This window comes from Mus pahari, chromosome 5 (genome assembly GCF_900095145.1).
Source record: "Mus pahari chromosome 5, PAHARI_EIJ_v1.1, whole genome shotgun sequence".
Taxonomy (NCBI): domain Eukaryota; kingdom Metazoa; phylum Chordata; class Mammalia; order Rodentia; family Muridae; genus Mus; species Mus pahari.
The window spans coordinates 50,503,175-50,527,526 of record NC_034594.1 but is presented as its reverse complement, the minus strand read 5'-3'; the positions used below and the strand labels follow the sequence as shown (position 1 = coordinate 50,527,526).

The following is a 24,352-nucleotide window of genomic DNA, read 5'->3' as shown; positions in this document are numbered from 1 at the left end:
CTCCCTCCCTCCCTCCCTCCCTCTTCCCCTCCCTCCTTCCCCTGAATTGCTCTGCTTGGTCTCATACTAACTTTGGCAACATGTTCTAATCTTCTGGCTCCTTTTCATTCTGCCGTGTCTGTCTTCATCTGTGTCTAGCTTGTTCTCTCTTCAACCTGTCTCTGTAAAACTGCCTCTTCTCTCTTTTTCTCTCTCTCTGCACTACTCTCTAAATAGACTCTTTTTCTTTTCTCATCTTGTGAGAGTTAGGCATATCTATCCAGTATTCTGTCAAGTATTTTTCTGATTCGTCACTTTTTTCTACCACTCAATTGGACATCACTTTCAAACATGGTACTTCCTTTTACAAACTAACTTTACCTTCTTTGTCTAGGATTGAAGGTGTATGCTAAGAGCCTTTCTGTATTCCAGCCAGAGAGATTAAAGGTGTGTACCAAGGGCTGAGCCACACCACAATTAGAAAAATCTTGGGGTTCACAGTGTGATCAAGCATTCTGCAACATGTGTGTGTATATGTGTGTGTGTGTGTGTGTGTGTGTGTGTGTGTGTGTGCACGTGTCTTATAATCTCATTCCTCATCTTAGTTTTGACCTGATTAGGTAAACAGCAGATTTTTAAATAATAATAATAATAATAATAATAATAATACAAAATAATTAGTAGTAGTAGTGTTTTTCTCAGTCTGTGAAAATCAATTTTAATCATAGAATGAAACAATTGGTAGCATCTTTAAGTGAGAATCTTTTGTCTATTAAGAAAACTCCCTGTTTTTAAATCAAATTATCTGCCTGTTAAGTTGAATCTCACTGAGCTGGTAAGAGCGCGTCTTCACTGTGTTCCCACTATAACACTGGATGTGGCCCACAGATCTGTAACAGTCTTGTGCTCTCTCTCAAATCTCATCTCTGAAAATTCTTTTCTAAATGTTTAGTGTGGATGGTGATGTGTGTCTATGAAGAAAGGAAGTAGTCATGGCAACCATCACACACTCACTCACACACACATACACACACATACACACACTCACACACACACATTCACACACACACTCACACACATACACATACACACACATACTCACACAGACACACACACATACACATACTCACACACATACACACATATTCACATACTCACACACACATACACACACAAACACACACACACACACACACATACACACACACACACAGGAAATCTAGATGTCGCCAAAGAAAAATTATGAGAACTTTGAGAAGCCAGAGAGATATCCTGCAGAAAGCCAAAATATCATACAGTGAACACAGAAAACCTCAGACATTCCAGGAGTTTCGTATGACACCCACGAGTTATGTATTATTATTTAGGCTAACCCATCTGTTATTTTGATTCATTAAGTTTTTCTTGGCAATGCGGCTGACATTCTGTCTTTCAAATAAATGTTCAGCTCCTACCCTTCTCCCTTTAAAAAGACTCTTGTGATTTCCCTGAGACGTTGAGCCACTGACTAGTAGAGTGGGTAAGGAGAGGGGAGGACGCAGGAACAGTGGGGATCCAATGCTCACCAGCAAGGGACCCAAGTCAGCACATTGGCGGGGCTCCTCCTGGGCCTGAGGGTGACTTCCTGCTGCACTCTGGCCTCTTTTCCAGCAGACTCTGCTGCTTGCAGCCTTTGGATGTTAATAAGTGAAGCTATAGACTTTTCCTGAATCACAGAGTTACTTGTCTTGCTCCTGTTGGGAGGAGAAACGGGTACATGATAAACGGGTGCCTTGGTCAATTATTAATAATATAATCCTTTTACAATTGAGTCCAACTAAGAAGTGGTATTACCATGTAGGCATGATGTTTCTGTGCGCTGTGTAAAGGTTGCCCTTGTGTTATTCAAATGCTGATTTATCTGCCCTCATATGTTGTTTCAATCTGGACATGGCATTTTAATGTTTATAGCTAGAATCTCCTGTCTCAAGTTCATGTAAACAGTTCTTACCATTTATTCTCTGCCTTGTCAATAAATGCTGATCACCCAGTGACTGGGTGGAGAGAGAAAAGGGCGGAAACTTCTGCCAGCCAGGGAAGGAGAGAGGGGAAGGAAGATTCAGATGGGCCATGAGGAGAAGAATATCCCAGAAGACACCACCAGAGAAAAACATCTGAAACCCAAATAGCCAGGTCAATAAAAGTACGCAAGTGTCATGGGATCATGGCCAGGAGGCAGCCAGCTTAGCTTAGGGCGTTAATATAAACCAGTACTGCCAGGTATTGCAGAAGCTTGAAATAAATCTTGGTTTCTCTGTGTGGTTATTGGGGACTAGCAAAAGGTAAAGAAATACTCTGCACCCCATTTTTAAATAGGGTTTTGGTTCTCTGGAGTCTAATTTCTTAAGTTATTTGATATATTGGATATTAACTTTCTATCGGATGTAGGGTTGATAAAGATCTTTTGCTTGCCATTTTGTCCTAGTGACAGTGTCTTTTGCCTTACAGAAACTTTGCAATTTTATGAGGTCCCATCTGTCTGTCGATCTTGGAGCATAAACTATTGGTGTTCTGTTCAGGAAATTTTCCCTTATGCCAATGTGTTTGAGGCTCTTTCTCACTTTCTCTTTTTTTAGATTCAGTGTATCTAGTTTTATGTGGAGGTCCTCGATCCACTTGGACTTGAGCTTTGTACAAGGAGATAAGAATGGACCGATTTGCATTCTACAGGCTGACTACCAGTTGAACCAGCACTATTAGTTAAAAATGCTGTCTTTTTTCCCCACTGAATGGTTTTTAGCTCCTTTGTCAAAGATCAAGTGACCATAGGTGTGTGGGTTCATTTCTAGGTCTTCAATTCTATTCCATTGATCTACCTGCCTGTCACTGTACCAATACCATGCAGTTTTTATTATGATTGCTCTGTAGTACAGCTTGAGTCAGGGATGGTGATTCCCCCAGAAGTTCTTTTATTGTTGAGAATAGTTTTCACTATCTGAATAGTTTTTTGTTATTCCAAATGAATTTGCAAATTGTTCTTTCTAACTATGAAGAATTGAGTTGGAATTTTGCTGGGGATTGCATTGAATCTGTAGATTGCTTTCAGCAAGATGGCCATTTTTACTATACTAATCCTGCCAATCAGTGAGCATGGGAGATCTTTCCATCTTCTGAGATCTTCTTCGATTTCTTTCTTCAGAGACTTGAAGTTCTTGTCATACAGATCTTTCACTTGCTTGGCTAGAGTCACATCAAGGTATATAATAATATTTGTGACTATTGTGAAGTGTGACATTTTCCTAATTTCTTTCTTAGCCTGTTTATCCTTTGAGTAGAGGAAGGCTACTGATTTGTTTGAGTTAATTTTTATATCCAGCCACTTTGCTGCAGTTTATCAGCTGTAGGAGTTCTCTGGGGGGACTTTTTGGGGTTACTTAAGTATGCGATCATATCATCTGCAAATAGTGATATTTTGACTTCTTACTTTCCAATTTGTATCCCTTTGACCCCTTTTGTTGTCTAATTGCTGTGGCTAGGATTTCCAATACTGTATTGAATAGGTATGGAGAGAGTGGGCAGCCTTGTCTTGTCCCTGATTTTGGGATTGCTTCAAGTTTTATTATAGTTTGATATTAGCTACTAGTTGTTGAAGACCCTACACATATTGGTCACAGCACATGGAAATATCAAGTCGATATTACTAAATAAAGCTTGCTCCCTGCTAGCTAGCTCTTATAGTACTGGAAGGTTGCTTAGGGAAAAAGTCATCCACAGTATTTCTCAGCTGTGAGCTCGTGGACTGCAATAGTGATTGGGTTTACAAGACACTGGGTGTAATGGTGGCTTAGCTTCTGGATAGATTTTAAGGTCCTTGTCATAGGAGAAAGCACGTGGCTGGTATTGAATCTTGCCAGGAACTGAGGTTGGGAGTTCACAGTCTCTAGGGGGTGATCCTACTGCTATTATTTTGCTAAACAGGCAGAGTATCCAATAGTCCTCTAAATTCTCATCTCCTTACTTCTTGAGAGACGTTTCCTTGTAATGTGGATGGTGGTTAATGTAGAAACTCACTATGGTTCAAAACACAGAAAATAAGTACCGTGAAATACATAGTCATAAGTGGAAGATCTCAATCATACCCCCTCTCAAAGGCTTAGGGATCACCAATGAAGAGGGGAAAATATTTTAAGAGCCAGATGTTGGGGAGGACCGGAGTATAAGAATGTCTTCTGGATGTGAGAGGACTTCTGCATGCATTAATTCATTGCAGCTATGCTTACTCATATAAGACCTGCACAAGATCAAGCCAGTCACGGAGGAGGAAGGAGTTCATGAGTCCTGAGTTGAGGAGCTATAGACAGTTAATGACTTTGGGGGAAGGGAAAGTCAGTTTTCTTTAAAGCTGTGGCTCCTGGTAGGCCAACCTTTCTCCAATAAATAACCCCACATGCAGAGGTGTGTGGGAAACAAAAATTGGAGTCCACGGGTTATTAAAAACAAAACAAAACAAGTCAAAAGCCTGGTGGTGGTGGCACACACCTGTAATCCCAGTACTTCAGAGACAAAGGTAGATGGATCTCTTGAGTTCAAGGCCAGCTTGGTCTGCAGAGCCAGTTCTAGGATAGCCAGGGCAATACAGAGGAACCTTGTCTCTAAACAATAAAAACCAAATCAAACCAAGCATACAAAAACAAAAAACAAAAAACAAGTGAGACATGAAGTTTGTGGTGATGTGAAGGTAAGGTAGATCGGGGAGGAGGTTAGTGGAGGAGCTGGGGACAAATATGGTCAAAATGCATTGTATAAAATTGTCAGAAGAAGCAGGGTGATGCACATCTTTAATGCCAGCACTCAGGAAGCAGAAGCAGGCTTATCTGCATTTGAGGCCTGCCTGGTCTATAAAACATGTTCCAGGACAGCCAAGTCTACACTGAGAAACCCTATCTTGAAAAGCAAAAACAAACAAAAAATTCTCAAAAGAATTAATCCCATCCATTAAGATATGCATTTTAAAAAATCAAGTCTGGGATCAATCCCATAAACAACCACCAAACCAGACACTATTGCAGATGCCAACAAGATTTTGCTGACAGGAGTCTAATATAGCTGTCTTCTGTGAGGTTCTGCCAGTACCTGGAAAATACAGAAGTGGATGCTCACAGTCATCCATTGGATGTAGCACAGGGTCCCTAATGGAGGAGCTAGAGAAAGGACCCAAGGAGCTGAAGGGGTTTGCAGCCCCCTAGGAGGAGCAACAATATGAACTAACCAGTAAGCCCAGAGCTCCCTGGGACTAAACCACCAATCAAAGAAAACACATGGTGGGACTCATGTCTCTAGCTGCTTATGTAGTAGAGGATGGCCTAGTCGGCCATCAATGGGAGGAGAGGCCTTTGGTCTTGCCAAGATTCTATGCCCGAGTATAGGGGAATGCCAGGGCCAGGAAGTGGGAGTGGGTGGGTTGGGGAGCAGGGAAAGGAGGGAGGGGATGGGGATTTTTGGAGAGGAAACTAGGAAAGGGGATAGCATTTGAAATGTAAATAAAGAAAATATCTAATAAAAAATTAAATTAAATTAAAAATAAAATGAAGTCCAAGCAACAATCACACAAACATATTTCCAAGGTGATTTAATACAGAGCTAGGTTTGGGAACTATAAATACATAATTAAGATTGGCTATTTGCTTTGTGTAAATGTGTGTGTGTGCGTGTGCGTGTGTGTGTGCGTGTGTGTGTGTGTGTGTGTGTGTGTGTGTGTGTGCATGTTTTGAGGCCAGAAATCAACTTTGGGTATTTCCTTTACCCCTGTTTCCTATAGCCCTGTCCTTGCTATCCAGAGATAAGGATTCTTACTGTTCTCAGAGCTAGCTGTTTGGGCTAGATGGACTGTCCAGTGAGCCCTGGGATGCTCTTGTCCCTGCTGGTAACAGGCAGGTACTACCGACCTGGTTGCTCTGTGGGTGTTAGGGATCTGACCTCACTGTCTTCTCGCTTTTGCCCTTGTATTATAACTACTTGTATTATAACTACTGAGCCACTTTTCTAGCTCTTGTTAGTTTTTTTTCCCTAATCTTCATTTTACCATAAGATTTTACACAAGCTGACTGCTCTGCCGATATTCCTTTACTTAATTTTTAACCTATTTCACGAACAACAGATCATAATAGCTTTGTCAATTTAGATCATTACTTTTAAAAAGGAGATGTCAAGAAATAACCCTGGGTTTCACCATCTTCTAATTCTATCAAAACTAATGAAGCTGTTTTTGTTTTTGTTTTTGTTTTTTGTTTTCCTCTCCAAATGAGTTTACCATTCAGGGATTGTAGCAATGAAAACCCTTCTTTGTGGCTAGACAAGTCTTACAAAATAAAAATTCCACTTATGCTGTGGGTAAATGAACTAACTAACTTGAAATATGGCTTACATTCCTTCCTTCATGAAGTGTACTTTCCGGGGCTAATGTAGATGTAACATTTGAAATGAAGAGATTAAAAAAAATGTTTTCTTAAGATTCACAAATGAGACAAGATGCCTGCTTTCAAGGCTCCCTGGGCAACACTGATTAGGCTTCATAAGTCATCACAGAAAGGCAAGAGAACCAGTTACACACAGGAAGAAATAAAACTGCCAGTATTCGTAGATTCACAGATGATAAACAGGATAGGCTGTGAGAACCGGCTGACAGCCCCACCCCCTTCTTCACCACAGCAGCAGAATTCATTGCCTTCTATAGTATTAAGAAACACTGAAAAACAATGTTTTTTTTTTCCTTCAAAATTTGCAAATACAATAGCTACAAAAACTTGGAGGTGAAGCTCAGTGGCAGAGCATGTGCCTGCATGCTTGAAGCCTCAGAATAGCAAAAAAACCAGATAAACAGAGACAAACATAGGAAAAGCTTACCTAAATCTTGGCTAAAAGTTCTGCTTAAAGGCAGGTTGTGGGGCCTGGGTATGTAGCTCAGTGGTAGACTGTGCCTCATGTGTCTCACGATACAGTAAGCTCAGTCTCCAGCACTGTTAACTCAAATGAGAAGCTACAAAGACTTCAGTGGAGGAAAGAAATTAAAATGTAGGAGTCACACTATTATAAGGATATTGTATTTACAAAATCTTTAACAATTCAATTAAGATTCTCAATTTAAAAAAATCCCATAGAGGCTATGCGATGACCCAACGTTAAAATACACACAAAATAATAGAAGTGTAAGGTTCTAGGGCCAATTTTGAGGAAAAGTATATGAGAAAGGCTTTTCACATGAAAACTTACTATAAAGTTTTAGTAATTGAAATTGTGTGGTAATGTCAAAGTGGGCACGAGGGACACTTACTTGTCAGTAAATGGAAAAGAAATACATTAGCGGTATTGCTAATTGGTAGTAAAGCACATACCGTTCAGGGCAGGTTACCAGGATAATTCACTGCTTCTAAGGAACAAAATAACATCAATCCCTAGTGTTCATAGAAGTCAATTACATGTAGATTCGATGTTAATATGATTCCAAAGAAGGGACGTTTGAGCAGTGGTTACTGAGTTAAGTAGGAGTATGTTGGTATGTGTGGCTGTCCTTTATAGAGATCATAAATAAGTATCTACGGTTTATTTCAGAAAGCTCAAAGAACCAGGGGTGGTAGCAAAGCATCCTGGGATTCAGAGGAAGGCAGGTCACAAGAAGAGGATGGGTGTAAACGGCTAAAATCCATTACATACATAAATATATGAAACCGTCAAACAATTTTTTTAAAAATTAGAAAAAACAAAGCAAATTAAAATAAGCCAACCAACCCAAGTCACCAGCAGCCAGAGAGACACCAGAAGAGGGTCCTTTCTGTTTATTAGATTGGTAGAAATTCTGTGTCAGCACAAAAATATATCGTACATGTGAAGTGACAGAACCCCTGATCTATTTGGAAACATATTTGGTTCAGCTTTGGAGTACGATCTGGGTTCTCCATCCAGGGGATGATGCAGGTTCTGTGAGGTCCAGCCAGTTCATTCTAAAGAATATACTCTATAGTATAAGCTCTCCTGTATCTCATATACTGTCTCTGTATATCCATAACAGGATGGCCTACAATAGGGGGAAAAGAAAGGTTCTAGCCATCAAAATGCTCTTAACAAGATAAGGTTATGTAGCAGTTAAAATTAATAAAGCACAATCCACGAGATAGGGAACGGTGTTCGTCTTCCTCAAAAAGCTCCATCACCCACATCTAGGCTTGGATCGTTGTGGTTGTCACATTGTGGGGTTGTACACATTACAGGAAGGTAGTGGGTGGAAGCCAAAGCCACATTAAATGTTAGGAGACACAAGACAGGCTCACAACAGTTATCTGTCCCTGAATGCCAACACTAAATGGGGCTGATGGACACCAGTATAGCCACAATCCTACTGGTAAAAGAAATGGTAGTGTATCAGTTGTTCTGGAATAAATTGTGCTTTTGAGGCTATACTTTAGAGTTCTTTTACTTATCCAAACTCCCTTATTAATTTATTTTTTAAAATGGCATTTATTTACTTCTTTGTTGAGGAGGAGGGCGAACATGCTCGCGCCATGGTGGGGGGCGGGGTCAAAGGACAAGTTGGCCAGAGTTGGTTCTCTCCAGACTGATCTCAGGTTGCCAGGCTTGAGTCAAGTGGCTCTACCCACTGAGCCATCTTTGCCTGTTTCCTTTCGAACGTTGTAGGTTTTATATCTTTCCACTTCATTTGGATCAAAATATTGATTCCCACTGAGACTTCCATTTTGACTTGTGGGTTTAACTTCCAAGTATTCAAGAATTTTATATGTTCCTTTCTATTTTATTTCTTAAAACTCTGTGGTCAGAGAATATACTTTAAATGATTTAAAATATTTTAAATGTTTCTGAGGTTGAGGCTGTGGTTTGTCTTAATGAGTAGTCCATGAATAAAAATATGTGTTTCTTGCTGTGGGCTCGAGGGCTTGGTAAATGTGATGTAGGTCAATTTGGTAGCTCATGGTGAGTCTTCTTATTGCTAGTTTTCTGTACATTTAGCCTACTGGATTCTGAGGGACACACATTTGCATTCTTCATGTATACCTTGTGAATGACTATTTCACTCTGTAGTTCTAGATTGTTGTTGTTGTTTGTGTACTTTGAAGATTTATTACCAAGTATATTGTACTGTTACATTTTCTCGTGAACTGTTTTGTCGTTAAATGTTTCCTATTACTCTTATTCTTGGAGGTGTGTGTGTGTGAGAGAGAGAGAGAGTGTGTGTGTGTGTATGTGTGTGTGTGTCTTATGTGTGCATTTGTCTTTTCATGGCTTGTTGGGCATGAGGCACTCTCCTGTCTGTAAATGTATAGCTTTTGTTATATTGGGAAAGGTTTTGTGTTTGCTCCCTGGCTGCTTTGAAGGAGTATGTGTCTTACAACGTGGTGTATGCTGACCTTGAACTCACCATCTCCCTATCTCAGTCCTCACTCTTCCAAGTGCCACGACTACAGGTGTATAACATCAAGCCCAGTTAAATTAGGGAAAATTTTAGAGTTATTTTTCTTCACTAATCCCTTTGCCTTTTCTAAGTAAACATCTGTTGACCTAAATGATAGATATATGTTTTCCAATTATTCCTGGGGCTGGGATTATTTTTTAAAGGCTCCCCCTCCCCCAATAATTTGTATAAATTTGTTAGCTTGGGTGGATCTATACATTGGCACATGCTCTACTCCAGCATCCTCATTATGCTACTGAGCCTGTACAATGAACTGCTTCCATGCTGTGACTCTTCAGTTCTAACTTCTCACTAGCTTTGTGGTTAGTTTCTGTTCTGCTCTAAACTGAATTTATTTATTTCTTCAACATTCATATTTACCATATAAGGAATATTAGGACAGATGCTTGATGCCTTCATTTAAAGCTTCTAATTCTGAGTCACGGGGTTTAATGATAATTTAAATGACCCCCTTCTTCCCTCCCTCCCTCCCTTCTACTCTCCCACTCACCTTCCCTTTCCCTCCCCTCCTCCTTCTACTTCCTCCCTCCCTCTCATGTTCCCTCCCTCCCTCTTCTCTCCCTCCCTCCCTCTTCTCTCCCTCCTGCTTGTGGACGTTGTACATCGTGGTGCGCACTAGGCTCCGCACCACGATGTACAACGTCCACAAGCAGATCTCCCTCACTCCCTCTCATGTTCCCTCCCTCCCTCTTCTCTCCCTCCCTCCCTCNTCTCTCCCTCTCTCCCTCTTATCTCCCTCACTCCCTCTCATGTTCCCTCCCTCCCTCTTCTCTCCCTCCCTCCCTCTTCTCTCCCTCNCTCCCTCTCCTCTCCCTCACTCCCTCTTCTTTCCCTCCTTTCCTCTTTTCTTCACTCTCTCACACTGAAGGTCAAACTCAGAGCTCTGAGCATTCAGAGCAAGCTCTCTACCACTGAGTCACACCCTCAACCACTGCAACATAGTTTCTTGTTGCTTATTCTCCTTTTTGGTACTTCTCTGTTTCTTTCTTTCTTTCTTTCTTTCTTTCTTTCTTTCTTTCTTTCTTTCTTTCTTTCTTTCTTTCTTTCTTTCTTTCTTAGGTAGCTAGTGTCTCGAAAACATTTAATTGCCAGGTTCTTGGCCAAGGCCAGTAAAAAGAATGCACACTTGTTGGGACTGTCATACATGTCCCCTGTCCTACACTCAATGTGTTTGCTCGTGTTTGCTCATCTGTGCTCTCATACTGGGAAGACCACAGCACAAGTGTGTTCGGTCCACTGCCGCCACAAGAGAGCTCTCTATTTTCTCCTTGGCTGCTAATGTTTGCTATTCCTTTGTAATCATCTCCCTTTCTAAGACTTCTCAGCCTTCCATTCCTGCTCCAGTTTCCCATTCCTGGGAGTTTCATGGATAGTAAATAGTTGGTTCCTGATTCAGATCAGTGCTGTTCAAAGTGATCAGGAATCAACATTGCCTGGAGCCTGTGAGAAGTGTAAATTCTCAGGCTTCCTCCCTAGACCTACTCAGTAAGAATCTCTGGGGAGTAGGATGCAGAAACACCTTCAACAGTTCTACATCACTCATGTCTGCACTAGTGTTTGAAAAGCACCAGCTGAGGTGACTAAGTCAGGAAACTCTTTGAATAAGACATCAAGAACCTGGAAGTATTTTGCCTTGACTATGGCTGCCATCAACACTCTCAGTTTTCAGGAGTTTGAATCTTATGCATTTAGTGTGTGCTTCTATGAGTCTTTCCTATTTGGGAGATTCTTGAAGAAGAGACAGAATTTGACAAGTGGAAGAGGAAAGGGATTGCAGCCGGCAAACAGGAGAGTGTTAAGACAGTCAGTGCTCAAACCGTGGAGGAGAAAGTGCAAAGAGCACTGAGGTCAATGAGGAGATGGCCTTGTTAGGGCTGCCATCCTTTTGTGGCATCAGATGGTGTGGACACAAGAGCCAGAGAGCATGCTTACACAGAGCTTATTTCGGGTAGCTGTATGACTATTTGTAGAGTCTGGATTTGAAGGATAAGAAAGCAGGACACTATTTCAGCATCTTATTGACAAGTAGGCAAAATTACTTCAGTGACTTCTCTGGGCTGTCACATTACTAGCTGACTGTTGGGCCTCTATTAGCCTTAGGGCCTGTCCTCCCAGACTTCAGTAATTGACAGGTGACCCAGACAACCCCTAGTGTGAACATTTCACCATTAGTACTAATAACTCAAAAGGCAGGTAATGGATTTTGCTATGTTCATCGGCTAATACCTCCCTGGTCCCCTAACTATCAGAATAAATGTCTGAGCAAATGGTGGCTGCAGAGACTGACAACTTGTTCAGACAATGTGAGTCCTGTGGGAGGTAAGTCTTCAAAAGCCTTTCCTTTGCATTCGGCACTTTAAAATGTGTCTTTTTTTTTTTTTTAAACAAAAATTGCACTGTTTTCAGAAACTGGCCTGCAGTAAGATCGAAAATGCAGCTGTTAATCAATCCCAAGTCCCTGCTGAAACCTTAAGACAAATTGAAAGTGATTTGTCATCTCTTCACGCTGCCAGGGCAGACTAGACTTTGACCCAAGGAACGTGAGTGTAGTCATATTTATACAGTAAGTAAGGCTGGGATCCAAAATTGAATGTCGATAGGTACTGCTAAGGTACAGATAACAGAACCTCTAAAGCTAAAGTTTGCAGCGGAATGCAGCTTCATTTATCTTATTTTCATGGCCCCATTCATTTTGCACAGGAAAACATTTCTGTTTGGTTTTCTCATCATGGCTGGGATGTGAGATACGAGCATAGAAGGGTCAGAAGCAGAAGGACTGAAAGAGAGTCCTCATGGATAGCTGCAGAAGAAACACTCTAAAATGGCTTGCGGCCACTCTCCTGGAAGGATGTCTTATAAGAAAGCCCTTGTTGCAGCAGTAGAATGACCGGTTCCTTGGATGGGTCTGGTGCCTCAAGTGCAGGGAGCCAGAGAAGCCTTTGTCCAAAGTCCAGACTGGGTAGGTCATGGTGTATCGCACCAGCCCCCATACAGCAGAGTTAAGAAGCCAGCCTTCTGAGCCACTTGTTCTGAGACTCTGTTTCAGAACGCAGCCAACGCATTGACTAATAGTGGAAAAAGAGGACCAGAGTTGCCCTTGCCAAAGAGCAGGACCTCTTATTTCCAGACTTCTTAGGGTTGGGTGAGTGTCCAGAACTGAGGAGGGAGACTTGAGCAGGACCTTGTGCCTGGTATGCTGCTGTTGTGGTAACAATGACCAGCGAAGTAAAGGGCCTCTGTATTCAACCTCCCTTTTGTCCCAGATAGCCCATTTCTTTCCTTTGGGGCTTTGCCTTCCTTCCCCTAATTGACTATTTTACCATCGGCTGAGTGAGTAGAGCCAGGCTGGTGCTCCTGGGTTCAGTGTGGTGGTTTGTAAATTTTCATTCTGTCTGCCCTCTCCCTGCCTACTCAGGCTCTATTCAGGCACGGCTGCTTGCCCAGTACCACGGCATCCGCACGTAGCATGCAGTGGGGTGCCAGCCACTGTCTTAGTATTGACCGTACGTGCATACATGCCCCTGGCGTTCCCTCCCAGTCTCCTAAGAGCAGGCAGATAGACTGGAGATGCATAAACTAAGGCTAAGAAACCTAATACCACATCAGTCTATACTTCCTACAGGCAACAGGCTCTATGTTAACAGTTTAGTAGAAAATTGCAGAAAAGAAACAAATGAGAAATTCTTCCTAGTTTTTCTCTCCTGCTTTCTTTACAGTCAAACCTTATTATCCTGTTGTGGCTGACTTGTACAGAGTTCCCAGGGAATAAATAATTTGTTTCAGAGCCCCTTACATTTTTCTGACAAGCTCTTTGTCAGATTTCGCTGCCCCTGTTAAGGCATTAATCTGAAGTGTCACCTGCTTACATTTGCAACTGTTCCGTGAAAACTTGTCACTGCTTAAGAGAAAAAGCCACAAGGAAAGATAGAGCATTCGCTGGCTTTCATCCCACAACCGCTTTCTGTATTGCTAGTGCCAAGACAACTTACAGCAGAAGTTGGCTGTTGGGAGGAAATTGCACCAAGACCAGATTTCATTATCATTAAATAAAAATGCCGTTGGGGAAGTCATGGTGTCTTTAGCTGGGCATCATCGACTCCACTCTAGTCTTCGCTTTAAAAGTCAAGCTCTCCCTCCCCGCCCCCATCCATATCATGTGTGAAAACAGCTGCTTTTCGTCCTAGGAGGACTATGCTTGTGCCAGGCACAGAAAGCTCTGGAAGGCACCAAGTCTACTGCACTGATTCTATTCTCGACACTTCTCCTGGGTGGGTGTGGCCAGGGGTGGACATGGTGGGGTGTCCCAACAAGTTCCCTCTTAGCTCGCAATGCTATGAGAACCGTTGTCATCTACCAGGATGTGAGGTGAGGGACACGATGCCCATGGCCTGTGGCGCCTATTTCCACGTATTCCTCATCATCCTCAAAACGTCTTCATTTCGTTCCTGTATTGGTCTGTGGTGCTACTGAGGAGCCGCGTGAGGGAAACCGCCAGAGGGAAATGTACCTTATGGGTGGGGAAGTCAGAGAATTGTATCGTTTTCCACATCCCTTTAAAGCCAGCACCGGGAAAGTCTCTTAGCAGAGAAGGGACTGTGTATTCCTGGAGATTACATTTCCAAATGTGATTTGAAAGTCTAATGTACAGAAATCACCTGACATGGACATTGTGTCCACCACAGGAAAGCTGTCAGAAAGGAGAACACTGAGCTAGAAAAACTCTCTTTAAATGTGCTTCTCTGTAACCAGTCACTGGAATTGACAGTGATTTCCTGAGCAATGTAACTTTTTTTTTCTGGTCTTTTTTTTTTTTTTTGGTTTCACCTTTAATTTCTAAAAATGTTTTCTAATGTAATGTCACTGCTGGTGAAAGGCGGCTGCTGGAGAACTAAATGGCCTCTGTTTTCTTTCAGGGGACTGGGAATACAATCACCTCTGATGGCTGAGCCAGGTCTCCCCAGATTATAAAGATGACTCCCACCAAGCCAGCAAATCTTGCATCTCTGGCAACCCGGCTATGCTCGAACTGAAAAACAGCATCGGGAGTTCACGCATCCGTGGTAGCCTTGGTGCTGGTACCATTTAAATCTCTGGGGATAAGAGGTTCTTTCCAGTGCCAGCGGGTCAGACTGCTCTCATGAACAATGATAGTTAGGTCTTGGAACCCTCTTCCCCCTTCTAACTCCCCAGTTCTACCTTTCCCTCCCTGTGTCCAGTCACTGAAGCTGAAAACGGTCTCCTTTTGTGGGACACAGCGCCTTCTTCTAAAATGAGCCTCAATCATTGGCTTTCCTCGCTTCCTCCCGGCTCAGATGGAAAAGCCTTTAAACTGAGTTCCCAGTGGTTTTCCTTTCTCCTGGAAACTTTCATCATCGAACTGGGAAAGGATTCAGAAGCAAGAGAGGTGGAAAGCAGCTTTATGCAAAGAGGGAGAAGTAAGAGGTGGAGGCAAGGAGGGTAACTCGGAGGCCTGGGAACTGTGTGGTATTCTCTCCAGTGTGGGTCTCATTCCCCCGTGACCTTTGGCACACTAAATGAAGGAAAACTGGCAGGCTCAGCATTTTTGTCCACCCTGTCAGGACTTTCCAACCTCGACATATTTCCTTTATCAGCCTTCGGGGCTGCCAGAAAGCCCCTAGAACATTTATACTTCAGGATGCCTTTCCTTTTCTTTCAAATGCCATGTCCAAATTACTGGGTTCAGACGATGAGAATTCCTAATGGCATGCAGATGCATCCCTATAAGGAGAAAGGTACCAGGCAGTGTCTTCCCAGAAAACAGCCATGTGTCAGAGTGCATCTACCCATTTACAGAGTTTCAAGAGGAAGGGATGAAGGGAAGGTCAACTCTGAGGGATGCTTGAGGTTCCTTTATTTACGGTCACTTTATGATGTGCCATTTAAGAACAATGGAGGAGAATACAGGTCATTTTTAGTAGGAGAATAAAAAGGAGAATACATCAAGGAGCTGATCTATACAAAATCTTGGTGAACTATGTTTTATTGGTGGGGAGATATGTGCATAGATCTTGAAATAATTCAGCATCTTTAAGCATGAAACTGGAGAATTAAAAATGCCAACATCTTTTTGCTAGATTGGTTCTACTTTTATTCCAAATTACAAATAGGCAGAAAGGCCATCTTTACCTTTTGGCCCAGTGAATTGTGTGTAAACTGACCTGCAGAGACAGGGAGGGCAACTGCTCTGTGGTACCAGCTTACAAACTGAGAGATCAAAGTCGGCTTCTCCATGTGTGAGGACAGAGTTTTATAGTTTATAAATGTTAAGTTCACCTCTGTGGAGCAAACATAACCCTCAGCTATTATTTATAAAGCTGTTAATGGGATAAAGCAATCTGACAGTGCCTGTGGCTGTCTGATGGTCTAACAACCTGAAGACCACAGGGTTTTCACTGTTTTACTGTGTATGGTGAATCTGCAAAGAGAGGAGAGAGGGCACATGAAAGATCCGTTTTCTCCTGTGGTTCTCTGGTTTGGTGGGAAAGAAGGTTCAAGAGCTCAGCTAAGGTCCAGCGTTATGATGAGGTTCATCACAACGGCTTTCCTTCTCCTTGATGCTAACCTGGTGGTGTGGTTGACTGATGGTATTGGTCTACGGACAGAGTTCTTGCTGCGTTGTTAAGTGTGGTGTGAGGAAACACTGAACAGGTAGAGAAAAAGAAGAAATATCCTTTGACAATAAGACTGGTGCAGTCGCCAAATAATCTTAATCCACAAGCTAAGAACAGTTTTCCTACCTAAACCAATGAAGAATATAATAATTGCATTTTAGCTTATTTGTGTCTGTCTGTCTGTCTGTCTGTCTGTCTGTGTATATAGAGGATAGAATTCAGCCTCATGTATTGTTCCTCAGACACCATCCACATTCTTTTTAAAGACAATGTCTCTCACTGGGACCTGGGATTTAACAAATAGTCCAGGCTGTCTGGGCATCCAGCACCAGAGATTCCCTGTGTTGAGTTCTCCCCACTACTGGGTTTGCAGACATAGGACTTCTATTCTCGTCATATTTTCACATGTGTGTGCTGGAGAGCAACCTCAGGTCCTCCAAACACTTTATAAACTGGGCTATCTCTGTATCCAAAGTTACCGATCACTTCCATCATTACCATCATCATCACCATCACCATCACCATCATCACCACACCATCACCACCACCACCATCATCACCATCACTATCATCACCACCATCATCACCATCATCATTTAAGAATGGAGTCTCAATGTTGGCTTGGTGTCAGAAGGGAACCCTGACTCCCAGGTGAAAGATGCCTGCCAATTGAATCTCATGTCACCAGACAACAAAAGCAACAAGTAAGTCAAAATGAGTTGGAAGTCTTATTCCTTTCTACTAGTAACTCGTGACGTGTGTTTCTTTTAATGTCAAAATCCAAATATCCCTCACCACTTAATTTATTGTCACACCTCCAAAACCCATTTAGAGGCAAAGTCACCTTTAACCTTAACAGCAAGAATGATGCAAAGTAGGTGAGTAAGCAACAGTCCTTGGGGCTCAAGTATTTTCAAGTGCTTTTAGAAACAGCTCCTTAGTGTCTGGTTCCAATAATAGACGCAGAGCCAACTTCCTGCTCTCTCTCCAGTGTGAACTATTAGTCACTCACTCAGCCATCCCCCGGGGCAGGGGCTGCAGCACCCAGTCTCAGGATGAGTCACTTGGGAGGCTCGGAAGCAGAATGCCGGTGAAAGATGCTGTCCAAAAGTGATTTTTTTGTTTGTCTGTTTGTTAGCATCCTTTGTATGGCTCAGTGATGAGAGCAGATCCTAGCAGCCAAAGAAAGAAGCTTGAGAAAGTGTGAGCAAGCAGATCTCCCAAAGGCACTCGGCTTTTTCGACTGTGTTTGCTGTAGGCGCTAATTTTTAAAAATTGAAATGACATTTATTTACTTACGCACAAGTGTACGTGTACCCTGGCACACATGTGTAGGTCAGGGAAAACTAGCAGGATTTGGCTCTCGCCTCTTTGCATCTGGTCCTAGATATTGAACTCAGGTTGCCACACTTTGGCAGTAGCGACTTTTGCCCATGAAGCCATCTTGCCAGCCTATGGTAACTACAGGCGAAATGACATCATTAAGATTCCATACCAATCAAAACTTTTCTCTGACTCTGAAAGGACCAGTTGGTATAAACATCTGGGCTAAGCAAAGTGGAACTAGATTCCCTTGGACCCGTGGCTTAGGAGGCAGGCCAGCAATGCAGGGATATTTTTCTGGCAAAATGTATCATTGAATTTAGATGCTTAAAAGAAGTTGAAGAGAGGCTGGAGAGATGGCTCAGCAGTGAAGAGCACTTGTGAGTCTTCCAGAGGACCGGCAGTTCAATTCCCCGCATCCACATAGTTGCTGACAACTGTCTGTAAGGTCAGGTCCAGGGGTTAGAGGATTCAAGTCCTTCTTCCAGCCTTCACCGGTACTGGATGCAAGAAAACACTCATACATATAAAATAAAAATAAATAAATCTTAAAACATATGTAGTTGGAAAGTGTAAAGACATAGCCAGAGGATCCTCCTAACCCAGTGGGCAATGATGACATCTTAGAGCCCATGGAGAAGGGGAAGGTGGGCTGTTTGCAGGAACTGTCACATGGAAACATTGCCACAGTGATAACACAGGACCAGAGTAGGACAAACTCTTTCCTGCAGAGCAGGGGTTCTCAACCTGTGGGGCGCGACCCCCTAAGGGGTTGAGGGAGCCTTTCACAGAGGTCACTTTCAGACCATTGGAAAACACAAATATTTACATTACGATTCATAACAGTAACAAAGCTACAGTTATGGAGTAGCAAGGAAAATGATATTATGGTTGGGGGGGAGGGTCACACGGGAAACTGTATTAAAGGGTCACAGCATCAGGAAGGCTGGGAGCTACTGCTGTAGGGATAGAACTGCCTTTTGATATCCCGCCTCCTCTGTCTTCCTATAGCAATCTCTTAGCCGCTGCTACCTGGCGACGCAGACTAAACTGCGCAGTGAGGCTTCTCTTCCCCCGCTGGTATTCCTTCTGCTACTGTCATTTGCAATTTGGCCACCGTGTTTCCTGGGTCCTCCTGTCTTCCTCTGACAGCATCTCCTGTTCTTTGATGACTTTCCTCCAGCCTGACATCTTTGTGTCACACAGCACTCTCCAGGATGGCCTGTTTCCATGCTGTCCCCAGTTTTGGTGGGTGGGGGTTTTGATGGGTGGTTGAGTAATGTGCCTTTTGAGTGAGCAGTGGATACTGAACTTCCAGATGAAAGCTACGTCCCACCATGCTTCTATGCCCGGTATTTAAAAGGTTGTTTGGATCAACAATTTTTTTTTTTAAACTTAAGGAGTAATTTCACTGGAAAAAATAGATTCTTGAGGCTTGCAGAGGAACAGTCAGCAGACACACAGATGTGCCTTTTCTCAAAAGGTACCTCTATGACATCTCCCTGTCGCCTTGTCTTAGTTCACCACTTGCCCACTAATTCTGGAAGCCAGATGGACTGCCCTGCAAGGTTTTGGATGCATCTTGAGAGCAGGGGTCAGACAGCCTACTGGTTCTCCTTGGCAAGAACCATGATTCAGTGCTAACTCTCATAGACCTCATGAGACTTGCAGACACTGAGGGCGTCTGCCACTCCTCAAGGCCCCTCTGTGACCCCGCGTCTCAGCTGCTTTGTCCTTATTTCTGCATTGTGTGGCAATAAGGGCTCCTTAGGAACAGCTAAAGGGCACACACTGGTTAACCAGACAGTTTCACTTTAAGCCTGTACTTTCCTTTCTTTATAACAAGATTCCTCTCAGAACACAGAGCTGTCATACGGAAGACAGACAATCTTGAAAACTTCTTGGAGAGAAACAGCTTTCGGCTGCTTTTGAAGGGCGATGGATGTGACTCAGTAAGAGAATCTAAGAAACTCTTTGTCACTTCACGCTTTTGGCTCTCTATCTGGCTGTCTGACTTCTGAAGCAGTTGGAGATATAAATATTAAGTTTGGCGGAAAGATGTCCTCGGTGAGAAATACTACCCCAACTTTAAAGTTAAAAAAAGTTAAAGTTAATAGTTGTTGCTAAATTTCTAAGTCTGCACTTGTGAAATTCAATGCGCCAGTCTGCTAATTTGCCAAGGCATGATTTACTCACAGTTCATAAACACATTTAAGTGCTCAGCAAGGAACACACAATCTTCTCCAAAGTTTTGGGAGATTGAAATATCAGTTCATTCAATGTATGGCATGGGCAGATTACTATGATGCACATATATCATACATGCACAATGTAATATGTAATATAAGTAAATAATATACATTTGCTTGTTTCTTCAAAACATGGATGGTTTAACTATGTAGTCCCTGCTGTCCTGGAACTCACTCTGTAGACCAGGTTGGCCTCAAACTCTCAGGGATCTGCCTGCCTCTGTCTCCCAGGCACTGGGATTAAAAGCATGTGCCACTAGCTCAAGTTACCATGTGCATTTTTTAAGTGGACATTAGTGAAAGAGAGCTAGTACACAGAGGGATGTCTTCTTCCATATGGGGGGCTTCTTATATTTAAATGTGACAGCGTGATGGTTTAAGCAACTTTGGTGGAAGAGCTGTCAGCTGTTTCCATTGCTGGAGCTCTTTAGAAAGCGTTATGTTCTTAAAGCCTGTGGATTAATATTGAAGATGAAATCCAGAATGAAGACCCTGCAAAGAATGCAGATATCAAGAATACGGCAGCTGGTAACTTATACTTTTAGACAAAAGATCTGGCTTTGTTCAACAGAGAGTCTCAAGGCAGAGAATGAGGAATTTCCTCCCTAAGGCAAATCATATTTACTGTTGGACACAATTGTTGGAAACAATATTAGGGTTGGAAACTCCCGAAGAGTAGAGGGGGCGGGATGGATCGCTCAGTGGGTACAATGCTTGCAGTGGCTTGAGACCTGAGCTAGATCATTCTTAGCATCCATGTGAAACCCTGGGTGTGTCAGCTCATGCCCACAGTTCCAATGCTAGGAAGTTGAGGGGTGGTGGAGACAGGCAGATCCTTGGGACTTGCTGGTCAATCATCCTAAACAGATCACACATCTCTGTTCAAGAAATAATTATTTCTCTTTATCTTAATCCTCAGTACTATCAAAGAATATAATGGGAAGAAAATTATTAATCAAAAAGTACTTTTTATAACTTACTGAAACAGACTTGGTTCATGCTGTGTGCCTATAAAATGTTTTCAGGAACTTTGGATATTAAATTTAATTTCTTTTTTTGTACTTAAGTCAGGGAAGTGCCCTGTGCCAAATTCATGTTTGCAGTGTCTTTGTTGTTTGTGTTACCAAGTTATGTATAAGTGAACACAAAATAAGGAAATAATGTTCTCCAATCTCACCGCCAGCTACAACCAATGCTAATGTCTGGGCATATAACTGTACCTTTTTCTTTTATATTCCTCTGAGTCTCTGATGATATATCCATATATAATAATNCAACTCAAGAAAAACATAATACATATTCACTAATAACGTTTTACTTATAATGATTTAAGAATTATAGAAGAANGGGGCTGAAGAGATAAGCTCAGTCAGTCAAGTGCTTGAGGATCTGAGTCCATCCCCAGAACCANTGAGAAAAGGCCAGTTGCGTTGGCACACACTTATAACTCCAGTACTGGGGAGATGAAGATGGAGACAGGCAAATTCCTGGGGCTTCCCTGGCAAGCCAAGACAGCCTGCTTTGTGAGTTCCAGGACAGCAACCCAAGAAACAAAATCCAAAGTTGTTTTCTGGCCTACACACACACACACACACACACACACACACACACACACTTTTAAAAATCAGAATAAAATTGCATCTAATCCTGTCAATCAAACACAATTGCTGTTATATTAATACATGTCACATTTTTCTCCTATATAATTGACCAATTTTCTTTAATAAGGCATCATTCCTATTCAGTGTGCTGTTTGAATCTGCTTTTTAAATTTTAATTTAAAAATATATCCTAAAGGAGATTGCTGGGGAAAGAAGGTTTAAGATCGTCTGGAACAGAGAGAGAGTTAGAAAGAGGGAAACTGGAAGCAGAGATACAAAGAACCAAAGATCTCTTTCAGTGTTCTCTGTCAGATAGGAATATGAATGTGGGCAGAGCGGTACATAGACCTCACTCTTCATAGTCAAAAGATCAAATCCCAGAGGTCAATAAATGCATATCAAACCAAGGTCCTCACTCAGACCCCAGTTTCTTCTGCAAGCTGAGCACCTTTGAATATGCTTCTGAACATCTTTGAGTCTTCGACTCAAGAAAATTGAGTTAGCTAGGAATGGTGGGCACACCTTTAATCCCAGCACTCAGGAGGCAGAGGCAGGTGGATCTCTGAGTTCAAGGCCAGCCTGGTCTACAGAGTGAGTTTCAGGATAGCCAGGGCTATACAGAGAAACCCTGTCTCAAAACAAAACAAAACAAAACAAAAAACAAAACAAGAAAAGAAAAAGAAAATTGAAAATTGAATAATAAGTATAATGAGTCCAAGGTGCTTCATATATTGGTTCTTATCCCAATGACAAATTTTGTGGGGAAGGAATTATTAACTACAATTTTCACACAAGTCCATAGAAAGGTCATGGGTTATTCTTCTTAGCCTGTGGCAGACCCAACACCCAAACCCAGATCTTGGCTTCTTCCTTACCATGTTGGTGCTTCTCGCTCCTCACATGTAACACAGAGCTACTGTTCCATTTCTTCCTGCTTCACGGTGCGTCAGGAAGATGCATGACCCATCACCTACAAAATATTTTGTAACTGTCAAACATAGTGGGCAAATATTTTGTTTACAGCATCTCAGACAAGTCCGGTTTCAAGCCACCGGCTTTAATACATGCCTTTTCTGCTTGCCCACCGTTCACAGGTTACAGGAGTGTGAGGGCTCAGAGACACGCATCCAGGGTGCCCTTCAGCTGACAGGGCAGTCTTTGGTACCCTGTCATTTCTCCTGTTTGCCCGTACAGCCCTCTGTGGCTCCCCAGTGAAAGTTCATGTCAGTCTGTATGTTGATGACAGGCTTCAAACCTCAGTGAGCTCCAGCACAGGCTTCCGCACGCAACATGGACGAAATAAACCACGCTCCACACTGCGTCCAGACACTTTGGAGAAACGTAGGGTGACTTCTAAAAGATTGCCTTGGATAAATAAAGCTTCAGCTTGTACCTTTCCAGATGACCAGCCAAGAAGCCCCAGGTGCAAGTGAATCAGCAGATGAGGACCTCTCAGTTGAGACAGCACAGGCCCCATGTGTCCACAGGCAGCTGGGCAGTGGCTGGACTCTTGGCTGGGCTAAGCCTCAGATGTGGCCTGGCTGGGGCTGATTCAGGGAGAAACACTGCCTCCCCCCCCATCCCCCGAGTCATGAGCCTGGCTTGGAACTTTGCAGGATTCTGCTTAGGTAACATGCCCAGTGTTTGTGGGCTTCTGCAGCTGACAGCTGAGTCCAATGTGGCGGGACCAATGGCCCTCCAGAGGGACAGGGAGTGGTGGTGTGTAGCAATAGGGAGGTTGAGTTACTATTTAAAAGACTCAATCAACGCAGGGAGGTTTCCGAGAAAGAATTGAAATTCACCAGATGAACTGAAAAGCAGATAGAAACCAGAGGGGGTTTACCTGTGGTAGAGAGTTCTTTCCACCGGCCGTATCACCACATGAGCTGGGCTTACAAAAGTCCATGGTCCGCAGTCATAGCAGAAAAATTAGCCAAACAACATAGCAATAGCTAGGTTTGTGACAAGTATAACAGGCAAAGGAGGAGCTCATTAAACCTTCACCTGATCTATACAGGAGTCTCTTGCCCCTTTTTTTTTTTTGATTGATTGATTGATTTTATATACAGTGTTCTGCCTACATGTATGCCCGAAGGCCAGAAGAGATCATCAGATCTCATTATAGATGATTATAAGCCACCATGTGGTTGCTGGGAATGGAACTCAGGACCCCTGGAAGAGCAGCTGGTGCTCTTAACCTCTGAGCCATTTCTCCAGCCCTGTCTCTTGTCTTTTAATTGAATATAGTTATGGGTGGGGTCAAGTTTGAGGTTTCTAGAATTTATATTGTTAGAGCCCAGACCTTCCAGGTTGTGTGCAAAGAGCCCACAGATGTGGCCTCACCCACTGCAGCCCCTTTCCCTTCGTAGCTGCTATAAAAGCTAACACTACTCTCTCGGAGAGCCAGATCTCAACCCCACCCCACCTCAGGGTCCCTGGAAGCTTGACTGTGGTCACCTATTAACTCAGCCCCACTCCCCTATCCTGAGTCTCTGTGACCTCTGTCATGTAGCGTAGGTCACACATTAACCAAGCTGCTTCCTTACAGTCCAGGGTCCCCGCTACCCCCAGAAACCCAAGTAAACATCAAGCTTTACCTTCCAGGGCTGACGCCTCCCACTTCGGACCCCTGCCGTACTGCTTCGTGCTGTGTCAATACACCTGTCCCCTGGAGGAGACTTTACTCAGGACCTTTCTTTTCCATCCTCTTTCTCCTCCTCCGAAAGCCTAACATATACACAGACAATAGATGGTTTCCTGAAGGTAGAGACCCTTCCATAATGTAGCAATTTTAAGTCATCATTCATACTAGGATGATACTTTTGGTGACGCAATAGCTTTTGAGTCACCATGCTCCTGAAGTAACTCAAATTCACAAATTCACTGGTTCACCAAGTTGAATTTATTATTATTATTATTATTATTATTATTATTATTATTACGATGATGATTATTATTACTTGGGCTCTTGGTTTCTACTATCTGGGATGTAAAGGCATTTCCTTGTGTTTTCCTAGAAGGAAAAAATCAGTGTCAAATGTCTGCAGGCAACTGATATGGCTGCTTCCCTATGTGTGACACGGGGTGACATGCATCCTTGCCATTGCA

The 24,352-nt window shown here is 42.8% G+C and overlaps 1 long non-coding RNA gene across 1 annotated transcript; it reads right to left on the bottom strand.

Moving 5' to 3' along the window:
* Positions 1-19,637: 19,637 nt before the first annotated feature.
* Positions 19,638-22,727, bottom strand: LOC110321187. The gene is made up of 3 exons (XR_002380509.1): positions 22,638-22,727; positions 22,120-22,214; positions 19,638-20,135 (listed from the first exon to the last, which is right to left on the bottom strand). It is a non-coding gene; the product is annotated as an uncharacterized LOC110321187 (long non-coding RNA).
* Positions 22,728-24,352: the final 1,625 nt, after the last annotated feature.